Source organism: Phallusia mammillata, chromosome 3 (genome assembly GCF_965637545.1).
Source record: "Phallusia mammillata chromosome 3, kaPhaMamm4.hap1.1, whole genome shotgun sequence".
Taxonomy (NCBI): domain Eukaryota; kingdom Metazoa; phylum Chordata; class Ascidiacea; order Phlebobranchia; family Ascidiidae; genus Phallusia; species Phallusia mammillata.
The window spans coordinates 4,501,874-4,517,929 of NC_137254.1; the positions used below are offsets into that span (position 1 = coordinate 4,501,874).

At 36.4% G+C, this 16,056-nt stretch overlaps 2 protein-coding genes and 1 pseudogene across 2 annotated transcripts in view; 1 reads left to right on the forward strand and 2 right to left on the reverse strand.

Annotated features, from left to right (window-relative positions):
- LOC145219289 (uromodulin-like) overlaps nucleotides 1-16,056 on the forward strand; it is a 121,201-nt gene that overhangs the window by 50,642 nt on the left and 54,503 nt on the right. The gene's annotated exons all lie outside the window — the stretch shown is intronic.
- LOC145218008 (zona pellucida sperm-binding protein 2-like) overlaps nucleotides 1-16,056 on the reverse strand; it is a 48,953-nt gene that overhangs the window by 25,482 nt on the left and 7,415 nt on the right. The gene's annotated exons all lie outside the window — the stretch shown is intronic.
- Nucleotides 6,108-7,628, reverse strand: LOC145218009 (acetyl-CoA acetyltransferase A, mitochondrial pseudogene; annotated as a pseudogene).

The following is a 16,056-nucleotide window of genomic DNA, read 5'->3' on the forward strand; positions in this document are numbered from 1 at the left end:
GAATTACAGTACGGTTTAAACCATTTCGAATTCTAGGAGTTTTTACCGATAGCAGCACTCAGACTGACCTAATAACTGCTGCACACGTAAGTTAGTCAATACCGTTGTCTGACCTAGTTTGCCTGGAGATATGACATTGACGTTCCTTTGATGCTTGTACTCCCACGATTGCTTGGGATAACGAATAAACGGAGAGTATTAATGAGTACTATTTGAAGTGTTCTCTGAACAACGCGATTGCTGCAGACGAGTTCGTTAGACCAAAGTCGCACGACCTAATTCGAGTAGTGTACAAACAACTGAAGCAGAACAGAGAACTAGTCCACAAGAACACAATTTCGAGCAACAATTTCGACAACCTGCAAGCCAGGAAAGGCGTTCTAATTGTAACAGAAGCTCTGCGTTTCCTGCAGAGAGTTGATGATGGTCATCTGGTTGGATCGCATTACGTCGAGCTGCGCCCATCGCTGTCTTTTTTCCCACAACAAGGAGAGCAAGCAACCGTCATGGATTTGGTTGTTCATTGCACCCCGTCCAAGAACAACTCCCGGTTCAGAGAAGAAGGAGCTACACTGAATTAGTGTTATAGTTCCTGTCTTTTCTTTGACTGAATTAAGTATTACTTGGCATATTTTGTTTGACTGAATTAGTATTATGAGTTTAGTGTATTCCGTTTGACTAAATTGGTATTATTTGGTGTATTTTGATTAACTGACTGAATAAGTATTATTTCGTGTATTCTGTTTGACTAAATTGGTATTATTTAGTGTATTCCGTTTGACTAAATTGGGATTATTCGGTGTATTTTGATTAACTGGATTAGTGTTACAGTTACTGTCTTTTGTTTGACCGAATTAGTGTCATTGCTAGTGTCTTTTCTTTGACTGAGTTAAGCATATTTTGTTTAACTGGATTAGTATTATTTTGTATATTGTGTTTGACTGAATCAGTTTTGGTTACTGTATTTTGTATCACTGAATTAGTATTAGTTAGTGCACTTTGTTTGACTGAATTAGTCTTAGTTAGTGTATTTTGATTGACTGAATTAGTGTTAGAGTTACTGTCTAATGTTTGACTGAATTCGTATTAGTTAGTGTATTTTGATTAACTGAATTAGTGGTACAGTTACTGTCATTTGTTTGACTAAATTAAGTATTACTTGGCGTATTTTAATTGACTGAATTAGTATTATTTATATTATTTTGGGTGACTAAATTAATGTAAGATGTGTTTTCACTGAGCTAGTATTTGTAAATGTATTATGTTTGGTTGAATCAGTGTTAGTTACTGTATTTTGGTTAACTCAATTAATATTAGTTCGTTTTTTGTTTGACTAAATTGATATTAGTTAGTGTATGTTGTTTGATTAGTTTTCTATTACTTGCTGCAATTACTTGAATTAGTATTAGTTATTGTATTTGGATTGACTAAATTAGTGTTATAGTTAGTGTATTTTGTATGGGTAAATTCATATTGGTTAGTGTTTTTGTTTGACTAAATTAGTATTAGTTATTATATTTTGAATAACTGAATTAATATTAGTTACTTCATTTTGATTGACTGAATTAATAATCTTTAGTGTTTTTTGTGTGGCTGCATTAGTATTAGTTACTGTATTTGGTTGACTGAATTAGTATCATTAAATGTCCTTTTTTGACTGAATTAGATTTAGTTAATGTGTTCTGTTTGACTAAATTAGTATTATTTAGTGTTTTTGTGTGACTAAATTAGTGTTAGTTACTGTATTTTGATTTAATGAATTAGTGTGATTATATGTATTCTGTTTGACTAAATTAATATTATTTTGTGTTTTTTCTGTGACTAAAATAAGTATTAGTTACTGTATTGTGTTTGACTGAATTAGTATTATTTGAGGTATTTTGTGTGACTGAATAAGTATTAATTACTGTAATTCTGTTTCATTGAATTAGTATTGGTTGCTGCAGTTTGGTTAACTGAGTTGATAATCGTTTTTTTTTTTGACTAGATATTAAATTGATATTAGCATTATTTTATGTATTTCGTTTCACTGAATTATTGTTAGTTACTGTATTTTAGTTGACTGAATTAGTATTACTAAATGTATTTTGTTTGACTGAGTTAGTATTTGTTAGTGAAAGCACTAAGAACAACGAATTAACAACCGCTTCACAGTGCATCATTAACGAAAAGCTAACTGAAATCTCACACTTTAATTCATGGAGAAAATGACAACAATTGCTTGGACCTAAATGCAACCATTTGCTGACATACAAAATCGCAATAAATTCTGCTAGGATAAAAAAATAATTTTTTTTTCAAATGAATAATTCTTTACATCAGTGGTTCTCAAACTTCTACTGATCGGATATTTCTAATGCTGTGTACCACCTAAATCTTGTTTGAATGGGTAGACCAAGAGTTTTTCTTGACTACACTAGCTAATTTATAAAACTAACATGTTAGCAGTGCCTAACAAACGTCCAAGACAGTGGTTGTGCCAAATCATGGCTGATCAGTTGGGTCAGTTGAGCAACAATTCATGATGTGGCTTGAAGTAAGTTTAGAAGAAAGCTACTCGCGTACCACCTGAAACGCCTTGACGTACCACTAGTGATTCGTGTACTACATTTTGAGAACCACTGCCCTAAATAAACTGTAATGGCCCATTTACTGAGGTGTCTCGACATGTTTTAATTTTAACAACAAACCTTTCTATTTACGTTTTAGAAACTATAAATAGGCTAGGCTAGTAGAAAACGAGCTGTTTTAAGTTTGATCGGCCGTAGCAACTATAAAACAACAAGCAGGGCTAAACTTTGTAATTCATGCAGTGTGTTCTTATACATTTTAATTTGATGAGCACTTTCTTGTATCTTTGAAAACCTAAGAGGTGGTCCTTACTCCCAAGTTTAGGTACCGTTTATGCACTTATTTCCCTTTAAAACTTCGTTTTTACGCATGCCATACAAATAACAGATAACTTATACAGTACTATTCGGTCAAACCAAATTCGATTAATCCGAATTTTCGCCTAATTCGTACAAAACTTGAGGTACAAATGATTTTTAATGTAAATTCGAAAGTTCGCCTATCCCGACAATGTTTTATTTCAACGAGTCCGGATCAACCGGGGTCTTGTGCCTGTATTTTTTTGGACAGTGCGAATATGCTACAAACCAGCAATTTCTTTTTCTAGCACTGTGGTACTCATTTTGTGCCTTACTGGTCCCTTCGCAATTTTCTCGAGCACTCGCGGTCCAGGATAAATTTATTTATGAAACTAAACATACCTAAGCGAAACAAAACCTACAGTTATAACAACTATAGGCGTTAATTTATGCCTTGCAAAATTATTCCAATAACAATATGATGGTTGAATTTAGTTCAGTTTCGCGATCTTTCTGAATTCATGTAGTGGACCCCTAAAGGACCGCGGAGCCTAGTTTGAAAACCGCTGCTGTATAAAAAGTTTGAAACTCAATATCTAATCCTTACCTTGCATCTTCCTACTCTAGCCAGCATATCAGAAAGCTCAGGGTTCTTACGGTATATTTATAGCTCTATGATTTGTATAGCACGGAAGTACCAAGAAGGGAAATTCCTATCGAAACCAGTAAGTTATAAAGACGGATATATAAGATTCCCCTAAGCGTGCGCAACAGACAATAGACAGATGATGAAGTCTATTGACTTAAATAAGGAAGTTGAAACTTACAATGGACTTTGCAGACAATAACTAAAGCACAATCTATTACTTCATCTATATTGTAGGTTGCTTGATACAATCAACCCCTCACATGAAAACTTCCAAACAGGATATTCATGGCATGAGCGATAAGACACAATTGAAAGTTGCACAACAACGTGAAGTTATAAAAAGGGGAACTTTGATTAATTGAAAAGAATACTGCATTAAGCTCGAGGGGAATTCGTAAGCTTGCAAAGTCGTGCATGCAACAAGCGCTACGGTTGACTGCACCAAGCTCGTTAGGAAACCCGTTTAAGCTTGTAAAGTCGTGTATGTAACAAGCGCAATGGTTGACTGCACGAAGCCAGTTAGGAACCCGCTACAAAGTCATACTTAAAACAAGCGTCATGTTTGACTGCACGAAGCTCGCCAGGAAACCGGATTTAAGCGATCAAAGTCATGCATATAACAAGCGCTGTGGTTGACTAAACAAAGCTCGTTAGGAAACCCGCATTAAGCTTGCAAATTCGTGCATACTGCAAAGGCCATAGTTGATTGTATAAAGCTCGTTAGGAAACCATTTAAGCGTAAAAAGTCATGCATACAACAAGCGCTGTGGTTGACTGCACGATGCTCGTTAGGAAACCCCGTTTTAGCTTGCAATGTCGTGCATGTAACAAGCGCCATGGTTGACTATAAACGAAGCTCGTTAAGAAACCCGGTTTTGGTTTACAAAGTCGTGTATATAACAAGCGTCATGGTTGACTAAACGAAGCTCGTTAAGAAACCCGCTTTTAGCTTGCAAAGTCGTGCATGTAACAAGCGCTATGGTTGACTGCACGAAGCCAGTTAGGAACCCGCTTTAAGCGTACAAAGTCATACTTAAAACAAGCGTCATGTTTCACTGCACGAAGCTCGCCAGGAAACCGGAAGCTCGTTAGCAAACTATTAAGCTTCCAAAGTCGTGCATGCAACAAGCGCAATGGGTGACTGCACGAAGCTTGATAGAAAACCCGCTTTAAGCTTGTAAAGTCATAGATGTAACAAGCGCCATGGTTGACTGCACGAAGCCCGTTTGGAAACCCGCTTTAGGCGTGCAAAGTCGTTCTTGTAACAAGCACTGTGGTTGACTGCACGAAGCTCGTTAGGAAATCCGATTTAAGCCTGCAAAATCGGGCATGTAACAAGCGCCATGGTTGAATGCACGAAACTCGTTAAGAAACCCACTTTAACCGTACAAAGTCACGCATGTAACAAACGTTGTGTTTGACTGCACGAAGCTCGAAAGAAAACTCGTTTAAGTTCGCAAAGTCATAGATGTAACAAGCGCCATGGTTGATTGCACGAAGCACGTTAGGAAACCGGATTCAAGTGGGCCAAATTATGCATGTAACAAGCGCTATGTTTAAATGCACGAAGCTCGTTAGGAAACCCGCGTTTAGGCTTGCAAGGCCATGTATGTAACTAGCGCTGCGGTTGACTGCACGAAGCTCGTTAGGAAACCCGCTTAAAGCGTGCAAAGTCGTTCATGTTTCAAAACAAATGTTACATGCAGTAGATTAGACGTAGTAGATTTAGATTGTCTTTTTCAAAAGAAAAAGTCCACATGCTAACTAACTATTACGGTGCCATCCAAAGTACATTCTTTGCCGTAGATAAAAGGGGACGTTTTTTGGCTTTCGCTATTGACGGCCGCATCACAGGTCTATGTTTCAATAACGGCCGACAATGTGTTCAGGGTTGCCAGGTTGGCCCGTTTCCGGCCAGAATCGACCTTTTTGGTCTTATTCCAGAGGTCTTGGCCGAAAAAATGATTATGTGTACAATAAGAGTAAATAAAAAAACAGCACTTAAACGCGTATGTCTGCTGGGCCTCTAATGTAAAAATCCTGTTCTAAACTCATACAATCCAAGATTGATGTTTCAACTTCGAATATCTGCATTCAAACTGAATAGCATTTCTGTGTAATTGTTAGACAGCACAAAATAATCGAAAAACTTTTATATAATTTTGTTCCACACATCTTTTAAACAGAACAGACACACTTTAGGTAAGGCAAAAAATAATATCAAAGTATGTACCACTTTAAAATAGTTTGCGTGGTAACACGAATAACATTATTTAATGAAGATTGGTTTATATAGGTGGGCAAAAAATTGGTTAAGCTATTTGTTTGGCAAAGATTTTGCAAAAGCTTGCTAAAACAATGCATTTATAAGCTCATTAAAGTACCTAATTAACCATTTTAGTGAAAAATATATGTAACAAATGCTATGGTTGATTGTGACTGGCTTTTGAACATACAAGGCATACCAAAATTTAAATTTTAAATATACGAAGCCTAAAAACCATAAAGTTAAGAGGTTATGTAAAAATCACATAAAGGAACTATTTCAAAACATTACTGTACATGATAGAAAGATAACATCTTTAAATAGGTCAAACACATTAAAGTTTTTCAACCACCAAAGCACTAGCACCACCACCACCATTACAAATACCAGCACAACCAAATTCACCTGCTTTTAATCTATGTGCCAAATGGGCCACAATTCTGGCACCCGACATGCCAATGGGGTGCCCGAGTGACACAGCACCGCCGTCGGCATTAATCTTTGCTGGGTCGATGCCCAAAAGTTTAATATTCGCCAATGCCACAACACTAAATGCCTCATTTATTTCCCATAATGCAATTTGGTCTTGTCGGACCCCAGCCATCTTAAGCGCTTTCGGTATAGCGAATGCAGGGGCCACTGAAAAGTCTTTTGGTTCTACAGCGGCATCTGCAAAGCCGACGATTCGAGCCAATGGTTTCAGACCAAAATTATTAGCTGCTTGCGCTGACATGAGGCATAATGCAGCTGCCCCATCGTTTAATGTGCTTGCGTTGCCAGCAGTAACAGTTCCATTCTCAGCTTGAAAAACTGCGTTGAGTTTTGGAATTTTGTCGAAATTCACTGTTTTGAAATCCTGGTCTTCTGACACTGTGATGTCGGGTTTCCCACGCTTTCCTAAAAAAGATAAATTCACATTAATTAATCATGATCAAATAATAAATTTTGAACACTATATACGGATCTGTTCATAATTTAATGGTAAAAATAATGGCCCGAATAGAAAAGCAACATGCTTTATTTTTGAAATGTTTCGGCAAATGCTCATGCAATCATCAGTAATATGAAGGTCACATCAGTTACACCCGTTTATATACACTTTATATCACAAATGATGGCATGAGCATTTGCTGAAACATTTGAAAAAATAAAGCATGTTGCTTTTTTTGTCTATTTGGGCCATTATTTTTTACCATTAAGTAACGACTGGAAATGTGACCTTACTAGTTATCAGTTTAAACATGAAACAGTACACAACAGAAATAAAAGCCATTAATTGACATTTAAGTAAGCTGCAGACAGTACATGCTGTTTTAACACAAAATGTCTTATCAATACAGCAGATTTTGGTAGGGTATGGGTTTAAAGCCTTTTACTTCTGTAACAATCTGGCATGGTGTATATGGCTATGCTAGCTTGTACAAGCAATGTCTTGTCACCAAAGTGTTTAATAGAGCATATATATCAATCATGTTTCATATGCATATATAAGCTATTGCTGCCAGGCATATAGCAAGTTTATAGAGCTCTTCTGGCAAATGTATTTTTATTCTGACATTTCAATGTCCTATGCAGGTCGTCTTCATCAGGGTAAATAACACTGAATGCGACTAGTACAGAGCACAATAACAAAGGAAAATTCATGAATTCGAAAATCAAATGTCGGAATAAAAATACATTTGCAAGAAGAGCTCTATAAACTTGATTTATCAAACATGTTTCATATGCAATCAAATTGTACAGGAAGTTTTATCCAATATTTGTAAAATATACTTTACAATTTACCTTCAATAATGTAGTGTTTTATAATGTGCCGGTTACCATCGTGTGTCGTCTGTTGCATGAACCGTTGTGTGCATTGTTATTCTACCTAGCGTGTGCTGCGTATTGGACAGTAACATAAAAAATCTGGTATAATCCCGCAAAGCGTGAGTGAGACGCTATATTTGGCGACGAGGATCTGTTTTACATTTGTTTTATCAACATTTGGGTTGATTGTGGATCTTCCTGAAGGTAATGGAAGGAAATCCTGACCTCGTGGGAATGTCAAACAGTGATGTCGGTGCACCGAAACCATTTGATGTTCAAGACGGTGCACATGGTTTATCTCAACGCTGGAAACGTTGGAAACGAGCTTTCAATCTATTCTTGGTGGGAAAGGGAATCACGAGTAGCGTTCAGAAAATGGCACTGTTGCTACATACTGCAGGTATGAATGTGCAGGAAATTTACTATACACTAGTAAACGAGGAAGATGACAACAAGACCTATGATGAAACTTTAACTGTTTTCAATGAGTATTTTATACCAAAGTGCAACATACCTTTTGAAAGACATTTGTTTCGTCAATTGCATCAAACAAATGACGAATCAGTTGATCAGTTTGTATGTCGATTAAGACAAAGTGCAGCTACTTGCAATTTCGGAAATGAAGCAGATGACCAAATTCGTGATCAAGTAATTGTCTGGATATGCGACAGGCTAATACAGCTATCGTGAGGGAAAGACATCCAATACCCACAGTGGAAGAGTTGCTTTATGAGCTTAACGGAAGTACTGTTTTCAGTAAATTGGACTTAAAGTGGGGATTTCATCAAATTTTACTTGATAAACACAGCAGGCATATCACTACATTTAACACACACAAGGGATTGTACAGGTATACTAGACTAATGTTTGGTCTAAACTCTGCCCCAGAGAAATACCAGAAGATTATATGGGATGTTTTGAAAGGATGTCAAGGAACTGCAAACATTGCAGATGATGTGATTGTACATGGGCGTACAAGGAAAGAGCATGATCAGAGGTTGTTTGCTGTGTTGGATAAAATGTCTCAGTGTGCTCTGACACTGAATGCTAAAAAGTGCAAATTTCGTATGGCTAAACTTACCTTTTTTGGACATGATTTGAGCAAGCAAGGGATTAATCCAAGTGAAGAGAAAATAGCAGCAATCCAGTGAAGCAAGATCTTTTATGGGATTGGTGCAGTATTCTGCAAGGTTTATTCCCAATTTGTCTTCAATTGCAAGACCCATTTTGGATTTAACAAAGAAAACTGTCAAGTTTACATGGGGCAAGGCCCAGGACATTGCATTTGTAAGACTGAAGGATTTAATTGTGAAAGCAGATACACTTGCCTATTTTCGTAATGACTGCACAACAAGAGTAATCGCAGATGCTTCTCCATACGGATTGGGTGCAGTTCTGACTCAGTGGCAATGTGGTCAATGGAGAGTTATATCTTATGCATCAAGGCGTCTTACTGATGTTGAAAGAAGATACAGCCAAACAGAACGAGAGGCATTGGCTCTAGTTTGGGCTTGTGAGAGGTTTAATTTGTACCTGTTTGGAAAGAAGTTTGAATTAGAGACTGACCATAAACCACTTCAGTTTATTTACTCAAAGTCATCTAAACCTCCAGCACGTATTGAACGTTGGGTGCTGAGACTGCAAGGGTAAGATTTTAAAGTTGTTTACAGACCAGGCAAAACTAATATTGCCGATGCATTGTCAAGACTTAATTTAGCATGCTGTATTGACAACAGTGTTTCTGAGGACTTCATTGGTCAAGTTGTGGAATACAGTACACCTGTTGCTATGTCATCAAAAGAAGTGGAAAGAGAATCTGAAAATGATGAAGAACTAAGAATGGTCAGACATTGTGTGAAAACAGGTGATTGGTCAAAATGTGTGAATCCAAGCTACCTACATGTGAAAAATGAACTCAGTATATATGGAAACCTGATACTTAGAGGCACTCGACTTGTAATTCCGGGTAGTTTGCGCCAAGCTGTGTTGAAACTTGCTCATGAGGGACACCAGGGTATTGTGAAAACAAAGAACAGGCTTCGTTGTAAAGTTTGGTGGCCAAAGATGGATAGAGATGCAGAAACCCTGTGTAAGAGGTGTCATGGATGCCAAGTAACCAGTGAGTACAGCAGGCCAGAACCAATTGCAAGAGTTCTACCTCCAAGTCAACCATGGCAGGATTGTGCAGCTGATATACTGGGACCTTTACCAAGTGGAGACAACATATTGGTGTTGGTGGATTACTATAGCAGGTTCTATGAAGTAGTAATTATGAGGTCAATTACAAGTTCCTGTGTAATACAAACGCTAAGCAAAATATTTGCACGATTTGGTATGCCTTACTCACTTCAGACTGATAATGGTCCACAGTTCATTTCTAAAGAATTTGAAGATTTTTTGAATGAAAATGGTGTTGAACATGTTCATACAACTCCACTTTGGCCTCAAGCTAATGGGGAAGTGGAGAGACAGAACAGAACTCTAATGAAGGCAATCCGTGTGGCTCATTTAGAACACAAAGATTGGAAGGCTGAGATTAACAAATTTTTAATGGCGTACAGATCAACACCACAGTCAACAACTGGAGCTTCTCCATATTATTTAATGTTTGGTCGTGAAATGCGAACAAAGCTTCCGGAGCTTTGTCAAGAACCAAATGTGACTGAAGAAGAGTTTCATGACAGAGACTGGAGCAACAAGTTGAAAGGAAAACTATACACTGATGAGAAAAGAAGAGCAATTTCCTCCGGAATAAAAGTTGGTGATCAAGTTTTGGTGAAGCAGCCCAAAACCAACAAGCTTTCTACAAATTTTGATCCGGAACCTAAAAAAGTTGTCGGTGAAGAAAGTGGTGAAATTACAATTCAGAACAAGGAGGGGGTGGAAATGAAAAGAAATTCATCATTTCTGCGAAAGTATGTCAATGACGAAAGTATATCAGAGGATGTTCCCCATGTACCACCATTGGTCGATGTGGAAGCCTCATCCCCAAATTCTGATGTGACAAATGGAACGCGAAGTCGCTCTGGACGACAAATTATAACGCCAATGTGGTTTCGTGATTTTGTGTAGCATTGTTATGCACATGTGTTTTAATTTCGTTGTTGTGATGTTTAAAGTAAAAAGGGAGGGATGTAGTGTTTTATAATGTGCCGGTTACCATCGTGTGTCGACTGTTGATTTAACCGTTGTGTGCATTGTTATTCTACCCAGCGTGTGCTGATGGTGTGCTGCGTATTGGACAGCAACATAATAAATCTGGTATAATCCCGCAAAGCGTGAGTGAGACGCTACAAATAACAACATCAACAATTTCATCTTTAAACTGCCCATCTTCAGTAGCCTTTGCACTTCTTGTATATGACTCAATGGCATATGCATTTGCTCTTGACGAGATATTGAATGTTTTTTGCAGTATTCTATCCACATATACCCATGTGAAATTTCCCGTAAGCATCAGTCAAGCCATCATGAACAATAAGGTCGATCATTTTTACGCCGCCATACGCTGGTGGCAGTCGTGGCATCACAAATGGAGCATTTGACATGCTTTCCATGCCACCCGCCACCATGACGTCTTGGTGTCCACACTTGATTGATTGCGACGCTAATTAATTTCATTCCAGATGCACAGACTTTGTTGATTGTTGAACACGGAGTGCTTGTTTTTGATCCTGCACCTAAAGACAAATATGAATCAACATGGATAAAAAATTCCGTAGAAACAAAGGTTGATAAATTACCAAACATAAAAACTTAAAGCTCAACCATTCTTGTTTTTGCTCAGCCAAGATTCATTGCATAATAAGTACAAATGAAAAGTAAATGTAGAAAATATTTACAACCTGAAAGCAATGCCATTTTGAACATGGCAATTTTAAATTTGTATATCCCACCCTTATGTCTGCAAAATACTTTGCAATGGCTGTATAAAATATTACTGCTGGATAATACAATATTATCCTAATCAGGTAGAATATTGCTTTAACATGTTTTGATCATCCAAGTGGGCTTGCAAATTAATCTTTTTAGTGCAATAATATTTATAATACTAGAAATTTATTTAATTCAGATTCGTCTGGGCTAAAACATTTTCTTCTGTTTTTTTTTACCAAAATATACAGCAAATGCAGGTTTAAAAATAACCGCTGACATGTGGCACAGCTGTAGATGCAGAAGGAAACATTTCAATACGTTATATGGCAGTGCGCTCACCTTAAAAGAGCAAAACAAAAAGGGCAATTTATTCGATTCTTTGCGGGTTCAAGTGCAACATAATAAAAGATGTTGCTACAAACTCTTGATCGCACTTTTGCCTCAAGCAGTTTAAACAAGCCTGGATGACTATACAAATTTACAAAAGACTTTGTATGTTTGCGTACCTATTTAACCCAAAATGACACATGATAAACGTTGTACGGAAGGAATATTATGCGGTTAAACATCACCCGAAAGTACAGATGACCAGACATACATGCAAATGATCTACAGCAAATAAAAAATGTTCGATGACAAAATTGAAAACAAAAATAGCATTTATTTGTGTAAAAATAAATATTGCCTCAGGTTTTTGATAGCAAGTCACGCGATACAGTGCACAATGATGCATTTGTTCTTCAGATTGCATTAAAAGAAGAAATGCTGGATATTGTTTAAAAAAGTTAAAAAAGAAATATTGCAAACCATTTCATTAGTATTCTTTGATCAAATTTAATTGTAGGATCCGGTCTTTCTAACATAACAACTTAGTGTATATGGTTGTTTGAAATGAACAAAACTTAAAAAAGTTAGATTTTTTAAATATTAAGCTATGTTTTGTTTGAATGCAATACAGCAAGCATTAGTTGTTTGAGTGTCGTTTTGTTGTGGTTGTAACTGGTTGAACTGGTTTCGACCCTCATCACCATCTATACGTGTTGGTTGTTCTGCTCATATTATGGTCGAAATTGGAGAACGCATTTCGGGCTATAAATAGTTTAACATAACAATGATGTTCACTCAAATACACAGACAATATTCATGTGAATTCTTCCTACCATTTTTTTGACTGTCGAATTTATTATGATATCCTTGATGTCTCATCTCAAAGAAACCCTATAAAAGGTAACGCAAGCTGAAAACGACAATATTAAAGCTATATGAGGCAAACAATTACTCTCACAATCAATCAAAGTTTACCGTGTGACGAACTGTTTCCTATATTCGAAGTATACTAAACAAAAAAAATACGTGTTAAATGCGGCTAGGTGAAAACCAGTTTTTTCCTAACTTGTTTTTAGTTTGGTTAAGTAAAAACACAACCAGTGATTTAATACTGAAAACACATTTATGTTTCTGCTAAACTATTGCTCAGATAGAGTGTCACTGTTTTTCGTGTTGTCTTTTTTCTATTCTTTCTTTTAGTATATCCCCCTGTGTCAAGCTATGCATAGATATGTTGTTCACAAGTCAATTAAAACGCATTTTAAAACTTACGTTGGTGGCGGTTTATTACACTCTTGATTTCTTGGCAAACATAGTAAAGCACATGCACCCATATTGTTCTCTAATAAAATGAAAATACAGCTGCAATGCAAAATATAAACCAGAACCTGTCAACTATGTCTGATATAAAGAGAAAACACACAAGCAATCGCAAGATAGTCTCAGTTTACATTAGAAAGAATACTCGGTAGGGACATAAATCAAAACAACAAATCGAAACACAACAACACCTGTACCTTGGGCAATGTTACGTCACAGAAAAGCGGAAACGCAATTGTGCGTCATACAATATGACATCAGCATACCAATACGGTTCAAGTCATCTGGGTTGCAACAGCGTAGGTTTGTAAAATGTACATTTCCGCTAAATTAAAAGAAAAGGATTTGCCAAAAACGCACCTTGAAAACATTAATCCGCTGAACATGTTAAATTCCGACAATATCCGGTTTAAAATAAGCATAAACCTAATCAGCGTTAAGTCCGAGTCTAAACAGACAAAATCGTGTTTTACGAGATATTGCTGCTAGGCATGGTATCAAGTTTATATAGCTCTTCTGCTCTGTAAACTTGAATGGCATTCAATGTTATTTACCCTGATGAAGACGACCTATATAAGACGTCAAAACGTCGGAATAAAAATACATTTGCCAGACGAGCTCTATAAACATAAAATCGTGTTTTTTATTGTGTTAAACATCCACTATAAAAATGTATTTATATTAATGTGTAAATAAAAAGATTTATGGACGTGTAAATGTGTAAAAAAGTGAAAGCAGTCACATCATGCGTATAATGCTACATACAAAATATTTTAAGCTTATTTCTATGTTATTTAAGAAGATAAATAAATTTCAAAACATGAAACGAGTCTCTTAATAATAACTTAAAAACTAAATATCGCAAGCAAAATTTTGTTGTATAAAATTCGCCTGTTACCCAATTAATAATCAATAATATGGTTATGTATAAATTTTTAAACATTTGTGACACGTGTGAGTAAAAGTAATATTATAACTTATTTGCTTGTTAAAGGTGATTGATATTTACTTCTTTTCATAACACTGAACACCTTTTTAAACAATTTGACATCAACTTAGTTAACTGCGAAGCCAAGATTGAAAGTTTTAATGGTTCTTTGATCTGTTAATTAAAGCATAGACATACACAAACTTGAAAGAAGAAAAATAAGCTGATCATAATCTTGAAGTTAATGTCTTTTTATTCACCCTAAGCAATTATATGCAAACAAATTTAGAGTGGAATTTTCGACTCCAATTAACGATGACTAATGATATTTTCGAATAATGCGCAATATTGCCAAAATATCATATAAAAAAGAATTGAATTTTTACTGCTAATGCATTTAATCGTCTGCTTGACAATTTGTATTAAACTCAAGGCTTATGATACGGATAATTCCGTTAGTTTCGCTAACCAATGTGAATATATGTCAAAATATTTGTGACGTACCTTTCTACGCGATGTATTTTTTTCGCAGAAATACGATACCACACTGAGTGAAGCCTTTTGTCCTAGCATCGCGCTTTGAACAGCTGTTGTAGTGTACAGAAGTAGTTGTAAGTCTGGGTGCTGTTTAAACTCAGAATTTATAACAGCACCAACACTGTTTGCATATGCGATCAACTATTTATCTGCTGGATAGGAACGATTGCCAGAAACGAGAAAGTTATGAATAAATATGCAGAATTACACAAACTTTGTTTAAGTATGCTTTACAACATGTCAGGCAGTTTTAACAAATCATTAAATTTGATTGTTTTGTAGGCTCTAACAGCTGTGTTCACGTAAATGCCAGAAAAGCAAAAATAAAAATAAAACATACTTTTATTACCTCTCATACCTCTCAGGCCTGCTTTTTTACCAGGTACAGCTGCTGCGTTTTTTACCGCTGCCCTCCACCTGTTAGTATCATTTTAGCGTATTTTCAACCGCTAGGTTTTCGCAGCTGTGTCCTGTGTTTGTCGCGCCATTGTATCGTCATAATTTACTATGCTTGTCGCGTTCAAGTGCACGAGAACAAAGTAAAATACGATACGATACGATTTCTAGCGTTCATGTTAAATATCGATCGGTGCTCATATTGTGCGCCTCGCTTTTAAAAACTTCACCGAAACAAGCCGGCCTCCAAAAAATTTCCTTACGGCTGGACGTAAGCCGAAACAAGCTGTGGGATTCGAACCCACTATACGAGCTATTGGATCTCGCTATACAGACCTAGTGGTGAGCCCGTCGAAAGTCGAAATGTAAGCACTGTTGGCTGCCTCGTATTCTGTACATTTTAGTTTCGTGATAGCTAGTTTGTAATTGGTTACATTTTAGTTTAAAGGATTGGTAGTTCGGTAATTGGTTTCGTAAGATGAACATACATTTATTTAATGGTAAACGCACTTAACTGCAATGTGATTGTTGCCTGTATTTTTCACGTTTAAACGTTGATAACATACACGAAATATACGTAGATGCATGTTTGCATTTTACACCAAAAATCAATTTAATGACGTTTAATATACGTTGATAGTGTACGCGAAAAAGACGTAGATGCAAGTTTGTATTCTGCAGCAAATAACGCATCTAATTTCAACGTTGAAAAATCACACGTCTCGACCAAAAACGTATATTGGATAGGACAATTCGTATTCTTAATGAACAGCTCAGCACTTGCGATATCTTGTATGTAACAAACACTATCTATTACTCGAAATCGTTTGGCAATTACCTTCAGGCTTGCAAAACTATCGTGTAATTTACATCTATCTCTAGACCAGGGGTCACCAACATTTTGAAAGACGAGGGCTACCTAAAGATAACCAAATGACTCGAGGGCTACCAGTTCAAACGTAAGTATAAACGTGTTGAGGCAATGTGTTTATATGAATAGTTTTGTGTCATTGTCAAAGTGACATAGTTCAAATTAACATGTCATGATTTTCATTCAAACAAAAACTGAGCCTAGTCT